We start from the raw sequence: 26,654 nt of genomic DNA, 5'->3' as shown, positions 1-26,654 counted from the left end.
CTCAGCTTCTTTCTCCATAATGCAATGAACATAATTGCAACAGATTCACGAACACAGATGTCCAGAATACTGTGGAATTATGAAATGAAAACAGAGCTTTTTCGTATTGGCTTCAATGTGGAAGGCATACCCGTGTTCGCCGGTCTACGTCACGCGCATACGTCATCCTCAGAGGCGTTTCGAACCGGAAGTTTAGTGGCAAATTTAAAATGTCACTTTATAAGTTAACCCGGCCGTATTGGCATGTGTTATAATGTTAAGATTTCATCATTGATATATAAACTATCAGACTGCGTGGTCGGTAGTAGTGGGTTTCAGTAGGCCTTTAAGAACAACATTTCTCAACCAGCTATTGCAAGGAATTTAGGGATTTCACCATCTACGGTCTGTAATATCATCAAAAGGTTCAGAGAATCTGGAGAAATCACTGCATGTAAGCGATCATATTACGGACCTTGGATCCCTCAGGCGGTACTGCATCAAAAAGCGACATCAGTGTGTAAAGGATATCACCACATGTGCTCAGGAACACTTCAGAAAACCACTGTCAGTAACTACAGTTGGTCGCTACATCTATAAGTGCAAGTTAAAACTCTACTATGCAAAGCGAAAGCCGTTTATCAACAACACCCAGAAAATTGTATCTATTGTTTATATTGTGCTAACGATGGCATGCTAACAGTTAGCATGTCTCACGTGTCAATTAACACGGCTGTAAGGTTGTAGGGCTTCGGAAATAGAGAAAGAAGTGTAAAAATTAGATGAAAAACTTAGCATGCTTGTGTTAGCTTGATAGCATGCTATCGTTTGCATGCTAACAAGTCACAAATGTCACATAACAAGTTATATGACTCTGGTGTAAACGGTTGCAAAACTCATGCAAAAAAGTTAGCATGCTAATGTTAGCATGTTAGCAAGCTAAGGTTAGCATGCTAACAGTAAAGTTAAAGTAGGTGGGGGGCCAAATTGATATTTTTTTTATTTAAAAAAAAAAGCTAAAAACAGATATTTTTTCAGCTTTGTATTATTGGTGACTAAGTATATTATTATTAATTACTCGTTTGAACAATTCATATTTTTCTCATTACACACCGTTTTTATTAGTCATTTTTACTATTTTTTTTCCCGTGTAAGAATAAAAATGATAAGATTGTTTTAGTGCATAACCTAGTGTCTCAAAAATTCTGCGTGCGCGAAAATATTCATGTTCATTTACACATTTAACGGTGTTTATTATGGTTGTTATAATTTTTCAAAATCAGTTCATAGGTTAGTATTATTTTATTCTTTATTAACTAACTAAACGTTGTTAATATTTTAAGTACATTTTATTTTTATATTGAGCTTCTAATATTTTGGATTAGGGATGTCTAAACTTTTTCCACCAAGGGCTGCATACTGAAAAGTCAAGTGTGTGTGTGTGTGGAGGGGTTAATTTTGATTTTTTTTTTTTTTAAATAAAAATAAAACGGATTACATATATTAAAAGACAAAACTTTGTGTTAGTAAATTCTTATCAATTATTAGTTTTCAGCTTTTTCTCATTACATGCTGATTTTTGGGGTCTTTTTAAAATTGTTTACCTTTTTCTTAGATATGTTATTATTTGAAAGTATACTTTTTTAATTTTTTTATTTTAACAGTTAGGTATATTTGCACAAAATATCGGTATCACCGATACCAGCCTGAATTTTACTTGCTATTAGATCGGAAAGAAAATCAGTGGTATCTACAGATGTCCGATTATTATCTACATTTTATCTACATAAGTATCTACATAAGTATCTACATTTTAAAGTATTTATCGGCCGATAATATTGGGCGATAAATGCTTTAAAATGTAATATCGCAAATTATCGGTATCGTTTTTTTTTTATTATTGGTATTGGTTTTTTTTATTGTTTTTATTAAATCAACATAAATACACTTACACCAACCCAAAAAACCTCCCTTCCCCATTTACACTCATTCACACAAAAGGGTTGTTTCTTTCTGTTATTAATATTCTAGTTCCTACATTATATATCAATATATATCAATACAGTCTGCAAGGGATACAGTCCGTAAGCACACATGATTGTGTGTGCTGCTGGTCCACTAATAGTACTAACCTTTAACAGTTAATTTTATTCATTTTCATTAATTACTAGTTTCTACGTAACTGTTTTTATATTGTTTTACTTTCTTTTTTATTCAAGAAAATGTTTTTAATTTATTTATCTTATTTTATTTTATTAATTTTTTTAAAAAAACGACCTTATCTTCACCATACCTGGTTGTCCAAATTAGGCATGATAATATGTTAATTCCACGACTGTATATATCGGTATCGGTTTATATCAGTATCGGTTGATATCGGTATCGGTAATTAAGAATTGGACATTATCGGAATATCGGATATTGGCCAAAAAAAGCCATTATTGGACATCCCTAGTGGTATCGCACATCACTACTTAGTTTGATCATACTTTTACCATGAATTGATTTACGTGGACCCCGACTTAAACAAGTTGAAAAACTTATTCGGGTGTTACCATTTAGTGGTCAATTGTACGGAATATGTACTGTACTGTGCAATCTACTAATAAAAGTTTCAATTAATCAAAAAAGCTTTTTAAATGGTTTCCGGGTATCTTATTTTGAAAGAATGCCCACTTCCGCCCGTGCGTCTCTACGCACACTTGATTGAGCCTTCGCCATCACTGCGCAGGCAAGCTACAGTTATAAGTGGCAGGGATGGAAGAAAAGGGCCAGGCCGCCTGAGGTTATGAGGACTGAAAAAGGTTGGAGACTACTTCAGTGCTTCACATTAGATTTGTTGTTTCAGCAAAACTTCAATGAGCCGGTGTAACTAGCACACACCTGTTTGTTTGTCGTACTTTATAGGCTACTTCCTGGTTCATGGAGGATGACCCGCCAGATGGGCACTTTTTAAGTGTACCATTCCACCGAGGCCATGGCGACGTTAAAGGGACTGTTGGCTCAAAGGTATATTTTTTTTAAACCCAAAATTATAACAAGAACCCACCAGTGGACCCCGACTTAAACAAGTTATAAAACTTATTCGGCTGTTACCATTTAGTGGTCATGCAATTGTACGTAATATGTACTTCACTGTGCAATCTACTAATAAAAGTCTCAATCCAAAAAAAAGCTAGTTTATGCTATAAATAGTGGTTAAACAGTACACATATTTTTTCAAATGTCTATATTTTTCACAATTACTACTGTAATTTCCGGGCTCCGGAGCGCACCTGAATTTAAAGGCCTACTGAAATGATTTTTTTTTTATTTAAACGGGAATAGCAGATCCATTCTATGTGTCATACTTGATCATTTCGCGATATTGCCATATTTTTGCTGAAAGGATTTAATAGAGAAAATCGACGATAAAGTTCGCAACTTTTGCTCGCTGATAAAAAAAAGCCTTGCCTGTACCGGAAGTAGCGTGACGTCACAGGAGCTAGTATTCCTCACAATTCCCCATTGTTTACAATGGAGCGAGAGAGATTCGGACCGAGAAAGTGATGATTACCCCATTAATTTGAGCGAGGATGAAAGATTCGTAGATGAGGAACGTTACAGTGAAGGACTTGAGAGACAGTGATGGACGTATCTTTTTTCGCTCTGACCGTAACTTAGGTACAAGCTGGCTCATTGGATTCCACACTCTCCTTTTTTTATTGTGGATCACGGATTTGTATGTTAAACCACCTCGGATACTATATCCTCTTGAAAATGAGAGTCGAGAACGCAAAATGGACATTCAGTGCCTTTTATCTCCACGACAATACATCGGCGAAATGCTTTAGCTACGAGCTAACGTGATAGCATCGTGCTTTAACTGCATATAGAAACAAAAAAATAAACCTCTGACTGGAAGGATAGATAGAAAATCAACAATACTATTAAACCGTGGACATGTAAATACACGGTTAATGCTTTCCAGGCTGGCGAAGGTTAACAATGCTCTGCTAACGACGCCATTGAAGCTAACTTAGCAACGGGACCTCACAGAGCTATGCTCTCCACCTACGCCAGCCAGCCCTCATCTACTCATCAACACCCGTGCTCACCTGCGTTCCAGCGATCGGCAGAAGGACGAAGGACTTCACCCGATGCGTTTGGCGGCCCGGAGACGTAGGAAGTCAAGGTGAGGTCGGCGGCTAGCGCGGCTAGCGCTCCAAAAAAGTCCTCCTGGTTGTGTTGCTGTAGTCCGCTGCTAATACACCGATCCCACCTACAACTGTCTTCTTTGCAGCCTTCATTGTTCATTAAACAAATTGCAAAAGATGTCCAAAATACTGTGGAATTATGAAATGAAAACAGAGCTTTTTGTATAGGATTCTACGGGTACCATAACTTCCGTTACTCTGACTTCGTCACGTGCATACGTCATCATACCGCGACGTTTCAGCCGGATATTTCCCGGGAAGTTTTAAAAGTCACTTTATAAGTTAACCCGGCCGTATTGGCATGTGTTGCAATGTTAAGATTTCATCATTGATATATAAACTATCAGACTGCGTGGTCGGTAGTAGTAGGTTTCAGTAGGCCTTTAAGTCCCTTGATTATTTGGACGAAATTGTTTGTACCGTATTTTCCGGACCATAAGGCGCACCGGGTTATAAGGCGCACGGCCAATGAGCGGGTCTATAGTCAGGTCTATTTTCACACAAAAGGCGCACTGGATTATAAGGCGCATTAAAGGAGTCATGTTATGATTTTTTTCTAAATGTAAAAGACTTCCTTGTGGTCTACATAACATGTGATGGTGGTTCTTTGGACAAAATGTTGCATAGATGATGTTTTACAGATCATCTTCAAGCATACTTGCCAACCTTGAGACCTCTGAATTAGGCAGATATTGAATATAGCTGTAATTCACTGAAATTCAAGTATTTCTTATATATACTGTATATATATATATACACTACCGTTCAAAAGTTTGGGGTCACATTGAAATGTCCTTATTTTTGAAGGAAAAGCACTGTACTTTTCAATGAAGATAACTTTAAACTAGTCTTAACTTTAAACAAATACACTCTATACATTGCTAATGTGGTAAATGACTATTCTAGCTGCAAATTTCTGGTTTTTGGTGCAATATCTACATAGGTGTATAGAGGCCCATTTCCAGCAACTATCACTCCAGTGTTCTAATGGTACAATGTGTTTGCTCATTGGCTCAGAAGGCTAATTGATGATTAGAACACCCTTGTGCAATCATGTTCACACATCTGAAAACAGTTTAGCTCGTTACAGAAGCTACAAAGCTGACCTTCCTTTGAGCAGATTGAGTTTCTGGAGCATCACATTTGTGGGGTCAATTAAACGCTCAAAATGGCCAGAAAAAGAGAACTTTCATCTGAAACTCGACAGTCTATTCTTGTTCTTAGAAATTAAGGCTATTCCACAAAATTGTTTGGGTGATCCCAAACTTTTGAACGGTAGTGTATATATATATATATATATATATATATATATATATATATATATATATATATATATATATATATATATATATATATATTAGGGCTAGGCAATATGGCCTTTTTTTAATATCTCGATTAGGGCTGCAACAACTAATCGATTAAAATCGATTATAAAAATAGTTGGCGATTAATTTAGTCATCGATTCGTTGGCTCTATGCTATGCGCATGCGCAGAGGCTACTTTTTTTATTTTTTTATTTTTTTTTATAAACCTTAATTTTTAAACTGCAACATTTACAAACAACTGAGAAACAATAATCAAAATAAGTATGGTGCCAGTATGCTGGGTTTTTTTCAATAAAATACTGGAAAGGATAGAAATGTAGTTTGTCTCCTTTGTCCGATTATTAATCGATTAATCGAAGTAATAATCGACAGATTAATCGATTATCAAATTAGTTGTTAGTTGCAGCCCTAATCTCGATATTTTTAGCTCATGTCGCGATACACGATATATATCTCGATATTTTGCCTTAGCCTGAAATGAACACTTGATGCATATAATCACAGCAGTATGATGATTCTATGTGTATATATTAAAACATTCTTCTTCATACTGCATTAATAAATGCTCATTTTAAACTTTCATGCAGAGAGGGAAATCACAACTAAGTCAATTTAGCAAAAGTGTATTTATTGAACAGTTACTAAGCAGTGGCACAAACATTCATGTCATTTCCAAAACAGAAAGTGCAAGATTGTCAGAGACATTTTAAAACAAGATATTAGTGGACTTTTGTGCATGATGTCACACAAGATATTTCAATAACTGTCAAATAAAAATGAGCTGCATAATAGGAAATCAAATAGTGTATGTCCTTCGCTATGTGGTAGGTTCCTGCGGACGTTATCTCCTTCTGTTGTTGACTATTTGTTTCATACGGTGTTGATGTGGAAATGGTTGCTTGGGCATTTTGTGGGTGTGGCACCGGCCGGAGATGTTGACATGCGGAGTTTCAAGCACTCTTCATTCTCTAGCGGGTGACTTTTCAAATGATGCTACACATTAGCAGTAATGCTACTTTTTGTAGCAACGCTTTTGCCGCATACTTGACATATTACTGTTGTCTGTTCAACATCTTCCCGCTTGAAGCCAAACCACCGCCAGACGATGGACCCCGTACTGTTTTTCTTGGGAATTAATTCTTCTTCCTTCATTTGTTACCAGATTCGCACCTTCTCTCTCCCGTATTACCACTCGCACCGCTCCGCTAGCATCACAGCTAACGTTACCCATGCCGCTACCTCTCTGCTCGGCGAGGGCGTATGACGTTGCACGCGCTACAGTATGTGACGTATGTAAGAAGGTGCGCTTGTTTTATGTCTCTGTGAGGAGAGACAAGAAAGAGTGATAAAAGCCTGTAGTGTAATGCTCGCAGCTAAAAGCAACTGCGTGAGAACGTGTACTCGAATATCACGATATAGTCATTTTCTGTATCGCACAGAGACAAACCCGCGATATATCGAGTATATCTGCCTAAGGCTAGACTACTGCAACGCACTTCTTGTCGGGATCCCCAGCAAGAACATCCAGAAGCTGCAATACATACAGAATAGTGCTGCTAGGATCCTGATGAGAGTGTGGAAATATGACCATATCACACCAACTCTCAAATCCCTTCACTGGCTTCCTGTTCCACTCAGGATTGAATACAAAGTCTCCCTACTAATCCACCAGTGCCTCCATGGAAATGCCCCCCTCTACCTCAAAGAACTACTCACCCCCAAATCCTCCACACGACACCTCCGCTCCGGACAGGCTAACCTCCTCCAACCTCCGAGGACAAAGCTACGAACAATGGGAGACCGGGCTTTCTGCTCCGCCGCTCCCAGTCTGTGGAACGCTCTCCCTGACGACCTGAGGGCACCACAGACTGTGGATGATTTTAAAAAATGCTTTAAAACCCTTCTTTTTTAAAAAGCCTTTTTTTTAGATATATGCATACTAGAGCTGCAACTAACGATTAATTTGATAATCGATTAATCTGTCGATTATTGCTTCGATTAATCGATTAATAATCGGATATAGGAGACCAACTACATTTCTATCCTATCCAGTATTTTATTGAAAAAAAACAGCATACTGGCACCATACTTATTTTGATTATTGTTTCTCAGCTGTTTGTAAATGTTGCAGTTTATAAATAAAGGTTTAGTAAAAAAAAAAAAAAATTATTAAAAAAATAAATAAATAAAAAACTCTGCGCATAGCATAGATCCAACGAATCGATGACTAAATTAATCGGCAACTATTTTAATAATCGATTTTAATCGATTTAATCGATTAGTTGTTGCAGCCCTAATGCATACTAGTTTTAGCTATATGCATACTAGTTTTAGCTATATGTATAGTAGTTTTAGCTATTTGGCTGTTCTAGTTTTTTTTTTAATTTTTTTTTTATTATATTTTTATTTTTTTAATACACTGTAGCACTTTGAGGTTGTTTACTCAATGTAAAGTGCTTTTTACAAATAAAATCTATTATTATTATTATTATTATTATTATATTCGATATATCGCCCAGCCCTACAATAGACTCACCATGGGAGAAAACTACTGTTGTGAAGAAAAAAAAAATTCAACACTTATTGTACTTATTTGATTATTTCATATTGCAAGACATCATTATTATAATAAATGCATATTATGCACATAATTATAAAGATAAATTGACCACCGCTGAAGCCAGATCCGTTGAAATGAAGAACAGATGCCTACAAATGAGGATTGCATGAGTCCAATAGCACAACCCTACTTAAATCAATTAAACACACTTGGAAATAAACCAGCATCATGTGTTGTGTTATTTCCACTTTTTTGCTCCGTGCAGACATTTTAAATCTTGATTAAGTCAAAAACAGCCATTTGTTTTCTTGGGCAGGGATAAAAGCACCTTTGATTCATCAAATCTGATAAAACTTGTCACACGTTTAAGCAGGCTGTTATTTTATTTTGTATTTTCAAGGGTTGCCACAGCCAGCCTTTGTTTTTATACCGCATGCCCTTCTGACATGCAACGTTCCCATTTGTGCAGGGTTGGAGCCGGACTGGACATCTCCGGGGAGTTGGGGCCCCGACCGGGGAGCACAAATGGCAGCAGAGTGTACGATTACACCACCACCATGGCTGAAACAAACCGTACAGTAGAAAAGCAGTTGTAGTGTTCTTCCCATGCGTTCAGGAATTACTGACTCTTGAAAGTATTCACAGCACTTCACTTTTCCCACATTTTGTTATGTTAAAGCCTAAAATTCTACATACCCCATAATGACAATGTGAATAGTTTTTAGAATTTATTAAAAATAAAAAATCACATGTACAAACCCCGTTTCCGTATGAGGTGGGAAATTGTGTTATATGTAAATATAAACGGAATACAATGATTTGCAAATAATTTTCAACCCATATTCAGTTGAATATGCTACAAAGACAACATATTTCATGTTCAAACTGATAAAAAAATAAATACATTTAAATAATCATTAACTTTAGAATTTGATGCCAGCAACACGTGACAAAGAAGTTGGGAAAGGTGGCAATAAATACTGATAAAGTTGAGGAATGCTCATCAAACACTTATTTGGAACATCCCACAGGTGAACAGGTGGGTGCCATGATTGGGTATAAAAGTAGATTCCATGAAATGCTCAGTCATTCACAAACAAGGATGGGGCGAGGGTCACCACTTTGTCAACAAATGCCTGAGCAAATTGTTGAACAGTTTAAGAAAAACCTTTCTCAACCAGCTATTGCAAGGAATTTAGGGATTTCACCATCTACGCGCCGTAATATCATCAAAGGGTTCAGAGAATCTGGAGAAATCACTGCATGTAAGCAGCTAAGCCCGTGACCTTCAATCCCTCAGGCTGTACTGCATCAACAAGCGACATCAGTGTGTAAAGGACATCACCATATGGGCTCAGGAACACTTCAGAAACCCACTGTCAGTAACTACAGTTGGTCACTACATCTGTAAGTGCAAGTTAAAACTCTCCTATGCAAGGCGAAAAACGTTTATCAACAACACCCAGAAACGCCGTCGGCTTCGCTGGGCCTGAGCTCATCTAAGATGGACTAATACAAAGTGGAAAAGTGTTCTGTGGTCTGACGAGTCCACATTTCAAATTGTTTTTGGAAACTGTAGACGTCGTGTCCTCCAGACCAAAGAGGAAAAGAACCATCCGGATTGTTATAGGCGCAAAGTTGAAAAGCCAGCATCTGTGATGGTATGGGGGTGTATAAGCAAAATTCCCCAAGAAGTGCAGTTCCCTTTTAAGAACCCGACGAGAAAGAAGACTTGTCACCAGAAGAAGAGGTTCTGGGTGACGCAATCAAACGCCAGCCTAATTCCAATCTCAATTCATCAATTGACAAAATCCTCTTGTCACTCACACACGCACACTAAACCCCACCCATGTTCGTGTGCAGTCTTAAGCCAACTTGAGTCAGAAGGGCATCTTATGTGAAAGCACACACCTTGCACACAGAATCGGTGTCATAATTAGAGCGTTATATAAGCGCGTGTCAGTGACGCTGTGGCCCGAGCGTCTGCCTGGCCTGCGGCTCTTGTCGTCCTCACCCTCACACACACACACACACACACTTGCCCCTGTCAAACTAATTTACACTGACCTCCTAATTACTCTAATGAACCATCACAAGAACAGATTATCCCTGGACGCTCCTTTTGCTCCAGCTTAGCCGTGAAGCCGAGATGGCGAAAGAGTCTGGCGTGTGTGAAATCGGTCGCTGGGTGCTAGTCCTGCTCTTGTTCCACTGCCGTCTTTCAATTTGATTAGTTACAGGTCCCCAACCACCGGTCCGTGACGCATTTGCATTAAATAATTGATAATCGACTGCATTTTCTCTGTCCCGCTAGACCAAATGTGTCAAACTGAAGGCCCGGGGGCCAGATCTGGCCCGCCACGATATTTAATGTGGCCCGCAAAAACGTTGAAATATGTGTCAATTAAGTACTTTACAAAATGTTTTAGTTCTTTCCATTTTGACGGAAAAAAATACATGTATTGCATGCAATTGAATATCTTTTAAAATGTAATATAATGTATTAATTAGAGATGTCCGATAAATGCTTTAAAATGTAATATCGGAAATTATCGGTATCGGTTTCAAAAAGGTAAATTTATGACTTTTTAAAACGCCGCTGTACGGAGTGGTACACGGACGTAGGGAGAAGTACAGAGCGCCAATAAACCTTAAAGGCACTGCCTTTGCGTGCCGGCCCAATCACATAATATCTACGGCTTTTCACACACACAAGTGAATGCAAAGCATACTTGGTCAACAGCCATACAGGTCACACTGAGGGTGACCGTATAAACAACTTTAACACTGTCACAAATATGCGCCACACTGTGAACCCACACCAAACAAGAATGACAAACACATTTCGGGAGAACATCCGCACCGTAACACAACATAAACACAACAGAACAAATACCCAGAACCCCTTGCACCACTAACTCTTCGGGGACGCTACAATATACACCCCCCCCCCCCACCCCCCACCTCAACCTCCTCATGCTCTCTCAGGGAGAGCATGTCCAAAATTCCAAGCTCATGTTAAAGAAAATAATGCACTTTGTGACTTCAATAATAAATATGGCAGTGCCATGTTGGCATTTTTTTTCCATAACTTGAGTTGATTTATTTTGGAAAACATTGTTACATTGTTTAATGCATCCAGCGGGGCATCACAACAAAATTAGGCATAATAATGTGTTAATTCCACGACTATATATATCGGTATCAGTTGATATCGGAATCGGTATATAAGAGTTGGACAATATCGGAATATCTGATATCGGCAAAAAAGCCATTATCGGACATCTCTACTAATAATGCAACAAATAAATATAATACAGTGTTTCCCACACATTCATTTATTTGTGGCGGTTGTGGCGGCCCGCCACGAAAGAATTGCGTCCGCCACAAATAGATTTTTTTTTGTTTTTATGTCCTGTCCAGCTTCTCAGGAAAATCATATATGATGCCCATATAGGCTGTTCAGATTTACTTTACAAAAGAGAAGTGTAGGATACTTCTCTTGTTGCCTTATTTGTATTTGACCACTACTGTTTTCTGTTAATTTGTTACTGACTGTGGCAGGACACCTCTGCCTCTGTTTCACTTTATGTTGCTGGTAAATAATATGGTTGTAGTAGTAGGCTAAATTTAAATTATTTAGTATGCACTAATTAAAGGGGCAGAGCTTTAAAAGACATTTTAGCTTTTATATTTTATAAGATATATTTTTTGTAAGAACCACAATTAATAAATATATTTCAGTGAATAACTTATTGTTCAAATCTGTATATTAATATGTACATAAAGTGTTGTAATTATATTGTAAAATGGATGGATGGATGGACGGATGGACGTTTAAAACAAAACTGTTATTAATTAGTAAGTGTACATTTTTTGAGCCTTTTTAGAGAAAATCATATCATTGTAGTAAATTATACAAATTACTCGATGATGACATGGTGACCACGCCCATAGCCATGCCCCCACCGCCACAGGTATCTTGGCAGTTTATGGGAAACACTGTAATACTATCATACATTTCAAACTATTTTTGTTAAAATAATAATGACAAAATGTGCTTGACTGATGATTTCAAAGCAAGTTTTCCATCCAACTGTACACTGTAAAAATAACAATACCGTAGAATTTACAGTAAAAAAAACTGGCAGCTCAGTTGCTAGGATTTTGTCGCACAAAAACTAAAGTACCCTTTTTCCATTTACAGTAATGTGCTGTAAAAAACATCATCATTTTTACAGTTAAACTGTAGCAACTGAGCTGCCAGTTGTTTTCCTGCAAAATCTAAAGATTTAACAAAATATATATATATAATCAAATGCAGAAGCAAATCTTATGATAATACCTTGAGGTGAATCCTCATACATTTATATATAAATTATTCACGGTTACAAGCGGAAGCGGCCCTCTCAGGGCAGCCACAACTGCGATGTGGCCCTCAGTGAAAACCAGTTGGACTACAATAAGCTTGTTTATAGATGTACAATACAACTCCTCACAGGAAGTTGCCATTTGTTATATTTGTTAAAATTTGGTGACAAGATACAATGCACATTAATTAACATCCATCTATTTTTCTACCGCTTGTCCCTTTAGGGGTCGCGGAGGGTGCTGGAGCCTAGCTCAGCTGCATTCGGGCGGAAGGCGGGGTACAAGTCGCCACTTCATCACAGGGCCAACACAGATAGACAGACAACATTCGCACTCATTACATAGATAGAACCTTTATTTAACCAGATAAGAAAACCCATTTCCATCTGCATTTCATTGCAAAGAAACAAGCCCAGGGCTCCCACTAATTCCGCGTTATAGTGAGTTGTGTTTTTCATGCACTTATTTTTGCTGTATTTATCTGGCACAAGTGGAAAGAAGCCGGTCGCTGAAAATAATGCCTACATTAAACCGGTCCATGGTGCAAACAAGGTTGGGGACCACTGAGTTAAAGGATTTTTACAGCGGTATGCATAGGTACACATTTTGATGAATAATTCTGCAGCATTCTTTCATTATACATACTTTTTTTACCATGTAATAATAGTAGGGGTGTAACGGTACGTGTATTTGTATTGAACCGTTTCGGTACGGGGGTTCCGGTTCGGTGCGGAGGTGTACCGAACGAGTTTCCACATGGACATATTAAGTAGCGTAACGCACGTTGTGTAAACAATGCACACGAGGCACAACACACGGCATGCTAGCAGCTAACGGGCTAGGATAGACTGACCATACGTCCTCTTTTCACCGGACATGTCCTCTTTTGCGGAGCTGTCAGGGCGGGGTTTCTTAAATGCCTCAAATGTCCCGCATTTTGAGTTAGGGTTGCGTGTATTTTCAATGTACGTTCAGGGTTAAGAAGGGGTTAAAAACAAAACAAATTGTGCGCGCAGCAGCATTGGTGAGGGAGGGGCAGAGACTGAGAGAGAGAGAGAGTTATGATAAACGCACATGCGTCGCCAGGCTCTGCTTTTTATCCATAGATTTATCAGATTTAATTTTTTATTATCTATAGCAGGGGTGTCAAAAGTGTGCCCCGGAGGCCATTTGCGGCCCACAGCTAATGTTTTAAAGGCCCACGGCACATTCTAAAAATACTATTCAAATAAACAAAAACATAACGAAAGTGAAATAAAAAAGCTTAAAGGTTGAATGTAATTTATAAAAAGTTGCAATGTTGACTAATAAAACAAAGCTGTTGCTCAAAACATAATATTGAATCAAAATCAATGTTATTATGAATTATTGACCTATGTAGGGCTGCAACAACTAATCCATAAAAATCGATTATAAAATTAGTTGGCGATTAATTTAGTCATCGATTCGTTGGATCTATGCTATACGCATGCGCAGAGGCAATTTTAAAAATTTTTTTATTTTATTTTATTTATTTTTTTTAATAAACCTTTATTATAAACTGCAACATGTACAAACAGCTGAGAAACAATAATCAAAACAAGTATGGTACCAGTATGCTGGGTTTTTTCCCCCAATAAAATACTGGAAAGGATAGAAATGTAGTTTGTCTCTTGTATCCGATTATTAATCGATTAATCGAAGTAATAATCGACAGATTAATCGATTATCAAATTAATCGTTAGTTGCAGCCCTAGACCTATCCAAGGTTCCGATTACTTCACATCAAATATTCCACTATTTTTGGTGGAAGATTTTGCAAATTTGGTAAATAAATAACCCAAAAATGTATATTTTGTTGTTTTCTTACTGTACCGAAAATGAACGAACCGTGACCTCTAAACCGAGGTACGTACCGAACCGACATATTTGTGTACCGTTACACCCCTAAATAATTGCATAATGTTCTTGGAGTGTACACTGTGTGCATATCATACAACGTGTGCATACCGTATGAACGCTTGTCTGTGATGGATGGGAATGTGACATACATCATCGGTGAGGAGTCATACACACTTCTGTGTTGCGTCATGTCCACTACAAGATTAGTATAAATAGTGCAGATATACAAGATATTAATATTTACGTATAGAGCATACTTTTACTTCTATTTGTATCCAAGCTTATCCTGACTGCATTTGCCATGTCAACGCACTGCCATATATCATTTGCTCACTTCCACTTGTGACTTTACATTTAGTCCTCCCTAAAAATAAGTGACACATTAGGGGGTGGGGGGGGGGGGAAGCAGCAATTAGCTGGCGGGCTGCATTTTAATATCACTGGGCTCTACGTCGCATGCGTCACACTGCAGGAGGGTGCACATTTTACTGTGCTGAGGCACGTGTGTCCAGTTACACGTACTGCGTGCCCATATGAGGGTTCTGGTGGGCTTTTTGTTGCTCTCAAAGTGAGTCATTTGAATAGGAAATTAAATTAAAGCTATCCTACTTGTCAGTGGGGTTTAACATAGTCACGTACAGTCGTGGTCAAAAGTTTACATACACTTGTAAAGAACATAATGTCATGGCTGTCTTGAGTTTCCAATCATTTCTACAACTCTTATATTTTTTTGTGATAGAGTGATTGGACCACATACTTGTTGGTCACAAAAAACATTCATGAAGTTTAGTTCTTTTATGAATTTATTATTAGCAAATCTGCTGGGTCAAAAGTATACATACAGCAATATTGATATTTGGTTACATGTCCCTTGGCAAGTTTCACTGCAATAAGACGCTTTTGGTAGCCACAAGCTTCTGGTTGAATTTTTGACCACTTCTCTTGACAAAATTGGTGCCGTTCAGCTAAATTTGTTGGTTTACTGACACGGACTTGTTTCTTCAGCATTGTCCACACGTTTAAGTCAGGACTTTGGGAAGGCCATTCTAAAACCTTCATTCTAGCCTGATTTAGCCATTCCTTTACCACTTTTGACATGGACTGTTGGAACACCCAACTGCGCCCAAGACCCAACCTCCGGGCTGATGATTTTAGGTAGTCCTGAAGAATTTGGAGGTAATCCTCCTTTTTCATTGTCCCATTTACTCTCTGTAAAGGCACCAGTTCCATTGGCAGCAAAACAGGCCAAGAGCGTAATACTACCACCACCATGCTTGACGGTAGGCATGGTGTTCCTGGGATTAAAGGCCTCACCTCCTCCAAACATATTGCTGGGTATTGTGGCCAAACAGCTTAATTTTTGTTTATTAAAAAAAAGTATGAATTTAGAATCAAAAATTGTTTTAAATTGAGAATCGATTCTGGATCGAATTGTTACCCCCAAGAATCGAATCGAATAGGTAGGTGCCAAAAGACTCACAGCCCTGGGTACCCCCATGATTAAAGATGGTACCAAGTCCAAAATGTGTTGCATCTTTTGTGTGTGTGGGCCACAACAATAAAAGGCCAACATTTCCGCGTGATCCGGCGGAGGATTTAAATCAAACGGAAAGTGCCTATAGGTCAGGGCAAAAGATTGTGGGTGGCTTTACCCGTACATTCAAAACCGGATTTCAGAAGCTCCATGCAGCCACGACCGTGACATTGTCCCATTTACTCTCTGTAAAGCACCAGTTCCATTGGCAGCAAAACAGGCCAAGAGCATAATACTACCACCACCATGCTTGACAGTAGGCATGGTATTCCTGGGATTTAAGGCCTCACCTTTTCTCCTCCAAACATATTGCTGGGTATTGTGGCCAAACAGCTCCATTTTTGTTTCGTCTGACCACAGAACTTTCCTCCAGAAGGTCTTATCTTTGTCCATTTGGACAATGCTGAAGAAACAAGTCCATGTCAGAAAACCAAAACATTTAGCACTAATTTTGCCAAGAGTGGTCAAAAATGTAACCAGAGGTTTGCCAGAAGCTTGTTTTAAAGCACCTCCTCCTGTGGGCGTTTCAGTGTTAGAGCTTCACCTTTATCGTTAGTTTTTAAAGACAAAATGCGTCCATTCTCCCTTTTCGGTCTACACAGTGTCTTGCTGGTAAATACTCCGTGATTGTGCGCTGCCGAACATGCTCCTCTGCTCGTAAAACCAGCAATGTCACTGTAAAAAAAAAATATATGGCGAACCGGCACTTTTCAAACAGAGTATACTACAGTTTTTGATTCTTTAGTACCGCGATACTATACTAGTACCGGTATACCGTACAATAAATGGCAAGGAGTGCAAAGACCTCCAGATTGGAGAGACCAACAACACCTACACAAACCCTTAGCACAACATAGGAGGGCAGTTCCCAGAGTCAGCACTGCATTTTCATCCCAAAAACAAGGGACAGTCCTTTTGAAGACAACTTTGTCCTTGGATCTCACTCCCCAAAGATTGCCACTAATGAGTTGTTTTGCCACCAGGATGGTGAAAGACCTTTGGCATGCATGACGGTCATTGACAGCAACAACAACCCCTAGGGGACACACCCTAAAATGCTGAACTGAAGAAGCCTTTTTTGGTGAAAGGGCGAAACATTGTCAACAAACGAGAGTCCGGTTGCCTGGATTTAACCTCTGCTGAGCAAAGTTGGGTTGTGGCCAGTTCTTTCAGCATGACAATGGTTGGAAGAGAGCAGACCATGGGAATCGTGGTCTGGCAGCTGTGGACGAGAGCTTGGGTCAGTTGGCTGTTAAACACTTGCCCGGCTCTACAGTGTTTACACCTCTAATCAACATCTGTATCCAAACGAAGAAGAAGACAATGGCCCAAAATATAGCCAAGACAACAAGGGAAGGATCACATTAAGGTGCTTCTGTACAGGGTGCCAAATGTAAAAATTCAATCACACTTTTCTTGCCTGTATATTTGACATATTTAGCTCACATTTACACTACTTTTCTCACATTTAACTCAGTCACAATTGGTCAATATAAATGTTAAATATAAAATGTATAATACATCAGATCTGGTCTAAAGAGGATGCCTTCAGTGGCCTTGTGGATTAGAGGACAAAAAAAGTGCAGAGTTAGGGGGAAGTCACTATTTAGTTGCTGATGTGGGCCCCCTCTTTTATATGTTACATTTCCATTTTCCATATTGGTTCCTTTCCCTCACTACACATTCTCTTCACAACACAGGAGTCGGAGATTTGTGGGAACGGGGATTTAGCTTTGAACTTGGCGAGACATTTAACATTTAAAGTTAAAGTTAATATTTAACATATTAAGCTCATCTTGTATTTGACATTGTTTATAGAGTTAGGCGCAATAAGTGTTCGAATTCAGCATAAATCCTTTCGGTCTGCAACATTTTCAATTTATGAATGTACAACTGTTTGTTTATGTAAAACTGTTTGTTTATTTTGTTGACCACTGACTGAAGAAATAATAAACTAAACTAAACATAAAATTTCATATTTAACATTAAATTTAACATTTAAATTTAAGATTAAATTTTAACCTTATTAATATTTAAATTTAACATTTATTTTTAACATTTACATTAGATGTAGATGTAACATTACATGTACATGTAACATTTAAATTTAAGAATTTATTTAAAATTAAATTTAGACTTCACATTTAGATTTAACATTTTTTTCAACATTAGATTTAGATTGAACATGTATAGTTAACATGTAGGTTTATATTTATTAACATTTAGATTCACCATGCAAAATGAGCTAACTATTCAAAATATATCAGCTAGAAAAAAAGTGTGAATAAACTGACTGAATTGTGATTGATTTGAATTTAACATTTATTTACAACTTTTAACATTAGATTTAGATTTAACATTACATTTACATTGAACATTACATTTAGAAGTGACATTTAGATTTAACGTTTAAATTTAAGATTACATTTTAACATTATTATTTAAAGGCCTACCGAAATTATTTTTTTAAATTTAAACGGGGATAGCAGATCCATTCTATGTGTCATACTTGATCATTTCGCGATATTGCCATATTTTTGCTGAACGGATTTAGTAGAGAACATCGACGATAAAGTTCGCAACTTTTGGTCGCTGATAAAAAAGCCTTGCCTGTACCGGAAGTAGCGTGACGTCACAGGTTGAAGGGCTCCTCACATTTCCCCATTGTTTACACCAGCAGCGAGAGCAATTCGGACCGAGAAAGCGACGATTACCCCATTAATTTGAGCCAGGATGAAAGATTCGTGGATGAGGAACGTGAGAGTGAAGGACTAGAATGCAGTGCAGGACGCATCTTTTTTCGCTCTGACCGTAACTTAGGTACAAGCTGGCTCATTGGATTCCACACTCTCTCCTTTTTCTATTGTGGATCACGGATTTGTATTTTAAACCACCTCAGATACTATATCCTCTTGAAAATGAGAGTCGAGAACGCGAAATGGACATTCACAGTGACTTTTATCTCCACGACAATACATCGGCGAAGCACTTTAGCTACGGAGCTAACGTGATAGCATCGGGCTTAACTGCAGATAGAAACAAAATAAATAAACCCCTGACTGGAAGGATAGACAGAAGATCAACAATACTATTAAACCATGGACCTGTAAATACACGGTTAATGCTTTCCAGCCTGGCGAAGCTTAACAATGCTGTTGCTAACGACGCCATTGAAGCTAACTTAGCAACGGAACCTCACAGAGCTATGCTAAAAACATTAGCTATCCACCTACGCCAGCCAGCCCTCATCTGCTCATCAACACCCGTGCTCACCTGCGTTCCAGCGATCGACGGAGCGATGAAGGACTTCACCCGATCATCCGTGCAGTCGGTGGCTAGCGTCGGATAGCGCGTCTGCTATCCAAGTCAAAGTCCTCCTGGTTGTGTTGCTGCAGCCAGCCGCTAATACACCGATCCCACCTACAGCTTTCTTCTTTGCAGTCTCCATTGTTCATTAAACAAATTGCAAAAGATTCACCAACACAGATGTCCAGAATACTGTGGAATTATGAGATGAAAACAGAGCTTTTTGTATTGGATTCAATGGTGTCCGAATACTTCCGTTTCAACCATTGACGTCACGCGCACACGTCATCATACATAGACGTTTTCAACCGGAAGTTTAGCGGGAAATTTAAAATTGCACTTTATAAGTTAACCCGGCCGTATTGGCATGTGTTGCAATGTTAAGATTTCATCATTGATATATAAACTATCAGACTGCGTGGTCGGTAGTAGTGGGTTTCAGTAGGCCTTTAAATTTAACATTTAACTGTAAATATCGCTCAAAGGAAGACATGAAACTGCTACGGGAAAATACCAAAAAAAGAGAAAAAGCCACCAAAATAGGAGCGCAAGACAAGAACTAAAACACTACGTACAGGAAAACAGCAAAAAACTCCAATTAAGTCAAGGGTGATGTGACTGGTGGTGACAGCACACCTACTTTGAGACAAGAGCTATAGTGATGCATGCTTGGTTATGGTTTAAAGTCATATCCAACAATTACGACAATTACTTTTTACTGTCAACTGAGTTTGTTTTTTAATGATTTCTGCTGGTGGTGTGCCTCCGCATTTTTTCAACGCAAAAAATGTGCCTTGGCTCACAAAAGGTTGAAAATGAAAAACACTGGCGTAATAGGCCTGAATATTCATTAAAAACACGGCAGAGGTTTTATTTAACAAATATACCGTATTTCCTTGAATTGGCGCCGGGAATATAGTATTCGCCTGCCTAGAATTACAGCCGGGTCAAACTCGTTTCGCAAAATAATTAGCGCATGCTTGGCACTTCCGCCGGGTCAAATATGAGTCATTAAATGACTCCCGCCTCCAGGTGGTAGAGGGCGCTAGTGATCCTTCTTGCGACTACCAGTACTGCAGGAGACAGGTACTGCAGAAGAAGACAACAAGCAGCAAGCATGCAGCAATTGTTTGCTTGCACTTTTAACATGGAGGATTACATATCTAAAATAAAACCGTTTTCTAAACTGGACTTTCAATCGAAGCAGGAGGTAATAATTAAAGGAATATCTCCAGAGACTTTTAAAATTGAAGAAAGATGAGAAAGACTGCCTTTGATCAGAAGCAGCTGCACATGGACCCATCTACAAGTAAAGGTAAGATCATAATAACGTTTTTTTTATTAAATGTGTTTTTCATGATAAGGTATGCGCCGGAGTGAGAAGAGGTTTTAAAATAATTAGAGCATGCTTGCTCATTCCGCATGGTTTTGGTAACCGCAGGAGTGAGAAGAGGTTTTAAATTAATTAGCGCCCCTGCGGCTATTCAAGGAAATACGGTATTTAGTAACGCTACACAGTTTGAACAGTAACACTGTGTTTGAATATTTAATTAGGTGACTAGCGTGTGTACGTAGCTGAAACTTTGGTTAAACTCCAAATTGAGGTTTGTCTGTTGTTTTGGTAGTTTGCCATGGACAGATTGTATTGAATGATGGAAGGGATTCTTCAAAATCACATAGTGATGATAACTTTGCTTTCATCAAAGGAAAGACTTGTGAGAGAGAAAACAGACTGTACTTTATCTTCGTGGCAAGCTATTGAGGAAGCGGTGATGTGCAGTGACTGGAGGGTCCTTGTGCTACAATAAGTTCTTGTCCTCACCTCCACGTCAGCTCACGGCCCGGCGGTCGTTATGTAACCACACGGACAAACGGCTCTTTATCCGGGGGCACACCAGCACGCTCTTGGCGAGTCCTCCTCTGGACCGCTGGACATCATTGTTTTCCGTGGAAGGTCATTCTGGTAACATGAAGAGATGTGTCTTACTGCATAATGTGACGTGTTAAACATTCAAATATGGTGGAGAAACATTATTTTGGAATGACCTCACCTAATCTTTTCATCTTGAAAATACGAAAAAATGCAATTTCCCTTGAAAAATTCCCCAAAAATCGCAGAATTCCAGGTTTTCCGGGACATTTTTCCCATTCAAAACGAATTGGCCATTTTTCACACTTCCACCATTTCCACATGTTTCAACCTATTCAAACCATTCCACCTTCAACACATTCCACCATTCTGGAAATTCAAACTTCCCTTCTTCCAAGTTCAAAATTCCAGGATTTTCCAGAATTCCTGGTTTTCCACAGCCCTATATCCACCCTTTTTTCTGGCGAATACTCCTTCCCCGTTTGTTAACGCATTTCAACCATTCCACTGTCAAAACATTCCTCTTAATCAGGACAAAAAAACGAAGTTGTTTTTTGAACTGGAAAAATTCCCAATTTTCACGAAATTCCAGGAATTCCGTAATACAATTTCTCAATTCAACATGTTACTACTTCAACATTTCTAGACCGATTTGGAAAATGTCAACACCAACCATTTCAACTCATTCAGACCATTCAAGTTTTTTACCATTTTCAAAAAATGTCCTGCTTTTCCCGAAATTCCCACATTTTTGGGAAATTCCCATTGAAATCAATGAGACATTCTTCAAACTTATACAAATCCCAAAACCAGTGAAGTTGGCACGTTGTGTAAATGGTAAATAAAAACAGAATACAATGATTTGCAAATCCTTTTCAACTTATATTCAATTGAATAGACCGCAAAGACACGGTACTTAACGTTTGAACTGGAAAACTTTGTTATTTTTTGCAAATATTAGCTCATTTGGAAATTGATGCCTGCAACAAAAAAGTGGCAAAAAAGACTGAGAAAGTTGAGGAATGCTCATCAAACACTTATTTGGAACATCCCACAGGTGAACAGGCAAATTGGGAACAGGTGGGTGCCATGATTGGGTATAAAAGCAGCTTCCATGAAATGCTCAGTCATTCACAAATAAGGATGGGGTGAGAGTCACCACTTTGTCAATAAATGCGTGAGCAAATTGTCCAACAGTTTAAGAACAACATTTCTCAACCAGCTATTGCAAGGAATTTAGGGATTTCACCATCTACAGTCTGTAATATCATCAAAAGGTTCAGAGAATCTGGAGAAATCACTGCATGTAAGCAGCTAAGCCTGTGACCTTCGATCCCTCAGGCGGTACTGCATCAAAAAACGGCATCGGTGTGTAAAGGATATCACCACATGGGCTCAAGAACCCTTCAGAAAACCACTGTCAGTAACTACAGTTCGTCGCTACATCTGTAAGTGCAAGTTAAAACTCTACTATGCAAAGCGAAAACCGTTTATCAACAACACCCAGAAATGCCGCCGGCTTCGCTGGGCCCGAGCTCATCTAAGATGGACTGATGCAAAGTGGAAAAGTGTTCTGTGGTCTGACGAGTCCACATTTCTAATTGTTTTTTGGAAACTGTGGACGTCGTGTCCTCCAGAACAAAGAGGAAAAGAACCATTCTAACTGTTTAGGTGTAAAGTGTAAAAGCCAGCATCTGTGATGGTATGGGGGTGTATTAGTGCCCAAGACATGGGTAACTTACACATCTGTGAAGGCACCATTAATGCTGAAAGGTACATACAGGTTTTGGAGCAACATATGTTGCCATCCAAGCAACGTTATAATGGACGCCCCTGCTTATTTCAGCAAGACAACGCCAAGCCATGTGTTACAACAGCGTGGTTTCATAGTAAAAGAGTGCGGGTACTAGACTGGCCTGCCTGTAGTCCAGACCGGTCTCACATTGAAAATGTGTGGCGCATTATGAAGCCTAAAATACCACAACGGAGATCCCCGGACTGTTGAACAACTTAAGCTGTACATCAAGCAAGAATGGGAAAGAATTCCACCTGAAAAGCTTCAAAAATGTGTCTCCTCAGTTCCCAAACGTTTACTGAGTGTTGTTAAAAGGAAAGGCCATGTAACACAGTGGTAAAAATGCCCCTGTGACAACTTTTTTGCAATGTGTTGCTGCCATTAAATTCAAAGTTAATGATTATTTGCAAAAAAAAAATAAAGTTTCTCAGTTTGAACATTAAATATCTTGTCTCTGCAGTCTATTCAATTGAATATAAGTTGAAAAGTATTTGCAAATCATTGTATTTTGTTTTTATTTACGAATTACACAACGTGCCAACTTCACAACGCGATTGCATGTGACCTTCATTGGACTCAGACATAATAATATCATGCTGGGTCTCTTTTCCCCAGAGCTGTTGTGCTATCACGTGATCAGACAGTCATCCAATGCAGGTGATATGCTGCCCCCTAGAGGACATACAATATATCCTTATATACCATAGTCTGGATTTACTACAATATATGGAATGAGACGAAGAGAACGCGGTTCGAATCCCGGACGCGGCTGAGTCATAAATAACATTATGTGGGGTTTTTTCGTTCTCTTTTCCTCTCCTGCAACAAGTGTGATGTGTTGCAATATTTTTTATCATATAATGCAGATAGTTTAATCCATTACTATTAGTTCACCGTACTGTATACAGCCATGTTGATATCAACTGGTATTGCATATAGTCGAAAATATATGTATATATAGTTTAAAATGTATCTATGTATCTTATTGTCATTTATTTGACCTTGTATGCACCTCTATATAAATATACTATATGTATATATAGATATTTTATTTTTTATTTTTTTTAATGTCCCTTTATTACCAAAATAGGGACATAGGGGCAATATTTATTTTTTTTAAGTTTTTTTTTTAGACATGTATCTCATGCGCACGAGATACATGTCTAAAAAAAAAATGTATTAAAAATAAAAAAATATATATAAATATATTATATATATGTATGTATATATATATTTAGCAAGAAAGTGTTTTTATGTTAATTTTCGGCCTTTTGCAGGCCACATAAATAATGTGGCAGACCACATTAGAACTATGTGGTGTGCCACATTAAAATGAAGTAGCGGTCCATAATAAAATGATATGGTGGGCCTTGAGTTTGACTCAGTGCAATACATGATTTGATGAGGGCTGACATATGTTTTTGAGTTTAATAGAAATTTTAAAAAGTGAGTTATGTCCTCAAAAAAGTACGTAGCCCCTAAAGGGACATGGGGGAAAAACATTTTTAAATAATTTTTATTTTTTTTAGACATGTATCTCGTGCGCAAGAGAAACTTGTTTTTTTTGTTTTGTTTTTTTTTAGACATGTATCTCGTGCGCAAGAGAAACTTTTTATAATGTTATTAAAAAAAATAACATTTTATAGTTTTTTTTATTTTTTATTTTTTTAGACATGTATCTCGTGCGCAAGAGAAACTTTTTATAAAGTTATAAAAAAAAAACATTTTTTAATTTGTTATTTTTTAAAGACATGTATCTTTTTTAATTTTAATTATTAAAAATAAAAATTCTCGTGCGCAGGAGAATTTGTATTTTTAATTATAAAAATTTTTTTTATTTTTTTTTAGACATGTACTGTACATGTACGAGATACATGTCTTAAAAAAATTATAAAATGTTTTTTTTTTATAACTTTATAAAAAAGTTTCTCGTGCGCACGAGATACATGTCTAAAAAAAATAAAAATTATTTTAAAAAAAATTTCCCCCATGTCCCTTTAGGGGCTCCGTACCTTTTTGAGGACATACTCACTTTTTTTAATTTCTATTAAACTCAAAAACATATGTCAGCCCTCATCAAATCATGTATTGCACTGTGTCAAACTCAAGGCCCGCCACATCATTTTATTATGGACCGCTACTTCATTTTAACGTGGCACACCACATAGTTCTAATGTGGTCCGCCACGTCATTTATGTGGCCTGCAAAAGGCCGAAAATTAACATAAAAACACTTTCTTGTTAAATATATTTATTTCAAAATTGGTTAAAACAAATGCAATTGCGTATTTTACCCTTCAGTATTATTTTTTTGTATTATCAAAAACAAACACTGACTGTAAATATCTAATTGTCTAATTCAATTAGTAAAAAATATAATAATCAAAAACAGTTGCCTTTGCAAATTGCGTAACAAGGCTATTACACTTCACTTCACTGTATATATATATATATATTTATATATATAGTCACTGTTACATGTGGCCCTTTGAGGGAATCCATAAATGTGATGTGGCCCTCAGTATATATGAGTTTGATGCGGGAGATAGGTTCCAGCACCCCCCGCCACCCCGAAAGGGACAAGCGGTAGAAAATGGATGGATGGCTTCAATTCTCAAATGCCCTAATTAAGAAAATGGTCGAGCTGTTTCGGCAGCTCATGTTGAATGCATTATGTCCGCAAGAGGGCACCCTCCAGCGTTATACTCAATGTGGGGTATTGTGTTGATAGTTTTTGCATTATAATTCGTATTTATGAATGGAAAATTAAGCTTCAATGTGCAATAACAGCATTCTACCAAGAAAAACAAGAGTATGTGCAAATCTTTCATTGTATATCTTCAGTCTAAAGCATAAGAAAGATTGACTGAGGCAAATTGGACCCCATAATGTACAAAACATTGGCCCCATCAGGTAGCAACGTCAGAGTTTAGTGTGTTGCTGGTAAAAGCTATACACAGTATGTTACCGGTTAAAAATTTGTACACGTACCTGCCGAAACCCGGGATCGAACCAGGGACCTTTAGATCTTCAGTCTAACGCTCTCCCAACTGAGCTATTTCGGCGTGTGTTCAGGTACTGGGTTAAATTTTCTTAAATATAGTTCACTTTACCATAACCAGGGACGCTTATTTAGTGGCACAAGTGTAGTAAAGTGGTAGCTTCAGTCTGGTCAGCGAGTCGACACGGTTGAAAATGAGTGTTACTCGCATGGTGATTACATATTACTTTAAAGTAGTAACGTCACCACCGTGTGGTCAGACGTAGTATTACGGATTGATGACCATGAAGATAGCCAGGAGATCTGTCTACGGCAAGGGTCGGCAACCCAAAATGTTGAAAGAGCCATATTGGACCAAAAATACAAAAACAAATTTGTCTGGAGCCGCAAAAAATTAAAAGCCATATTACATACAGATAGTGTGTCATGGGATATAAATTGAATTAAGAGGACTTAAAGGAAACTAAATGACCTCAAATATAGCTACAAATGAGGCATAATGATGCAATATGTACATATCGCTAGCCTAAATAGCATGTTAGCATCGATTAGCTTGGAGTCATGCAGTGACCAAATATGTCTGATTAGCACTCCACACAAGTCAATAACATCAACAAAACTCACCTTTGTGCCTTCATGCACAACGTTAAAAGTTTGGTGGACAAAATGAGACAGAAAAAGAAGTGGCATAAAACACGTCATAGGAAGTCGGAGAAAGTTATACATGTAAACAAACTAAGGTGAGTTCAAGGACCGCCAAAATTAGTAGGACAAAACGGCGCTCGCCAAATACTCGAATCAGTGAAGCATGTTTAATATAAACAGTGTGCTTTATA

General features: G+C 38.0%; 1 long non-coding RNA gene and 1 other non-coding gene across 2 annotated transcripts; one reads left to right on the top strand and one right to left on the bottom strand.

Moving 5' to 3' along the window:
• The first annotated feature begins 2,656 nt into the window (after positions 1–2,656).
• LOC133656308 (uncharacterized) lies at positions 2,657–8,954 on the top strand. Its single transcript, XR_009827125.1, has 3 exons — positions 2,657–2,783; positions 2,887–2,988; positions 8,531–8,954. It is a non-coding gene; the product is annotated as an uncharacterized LOC133656308 (long non-coding RNA).
• A 16,855-nt stretch (positions 8,955–25,809) lies between these two features.
• On the bottom strand, positions 25,810–25,882 carry trnaf-gaa (transfer RNA phenylalanine (anticodon GAA)). The gene has a single exon. It is a non-coding gene; the product is annotated as a tRNA-Phe (tRNA).
• Positions 25,883–26,654: the final 772 nt, after the last annotated feature.

Source organism: Entelurus aequoreus, linkage group LG01 (genome assembly GCF_033978785.1).
Source record: "Entelurus aequoreus isolate RoL-2023_Sb linkage group LG01, RoL_Eaeq_v1.1, whole genome shotgun sequence".
NCBI lineage: Eukaryota > Metazoa > Chordata > Actinopteri > Syngnathiformes > Syngnathidae > Entelurus > Entelurus aequoreus.
Note: the sequence above shows the minus strand (reverse complement) of the source record. Positions and strands in the feature narration are given on the sequence as shown.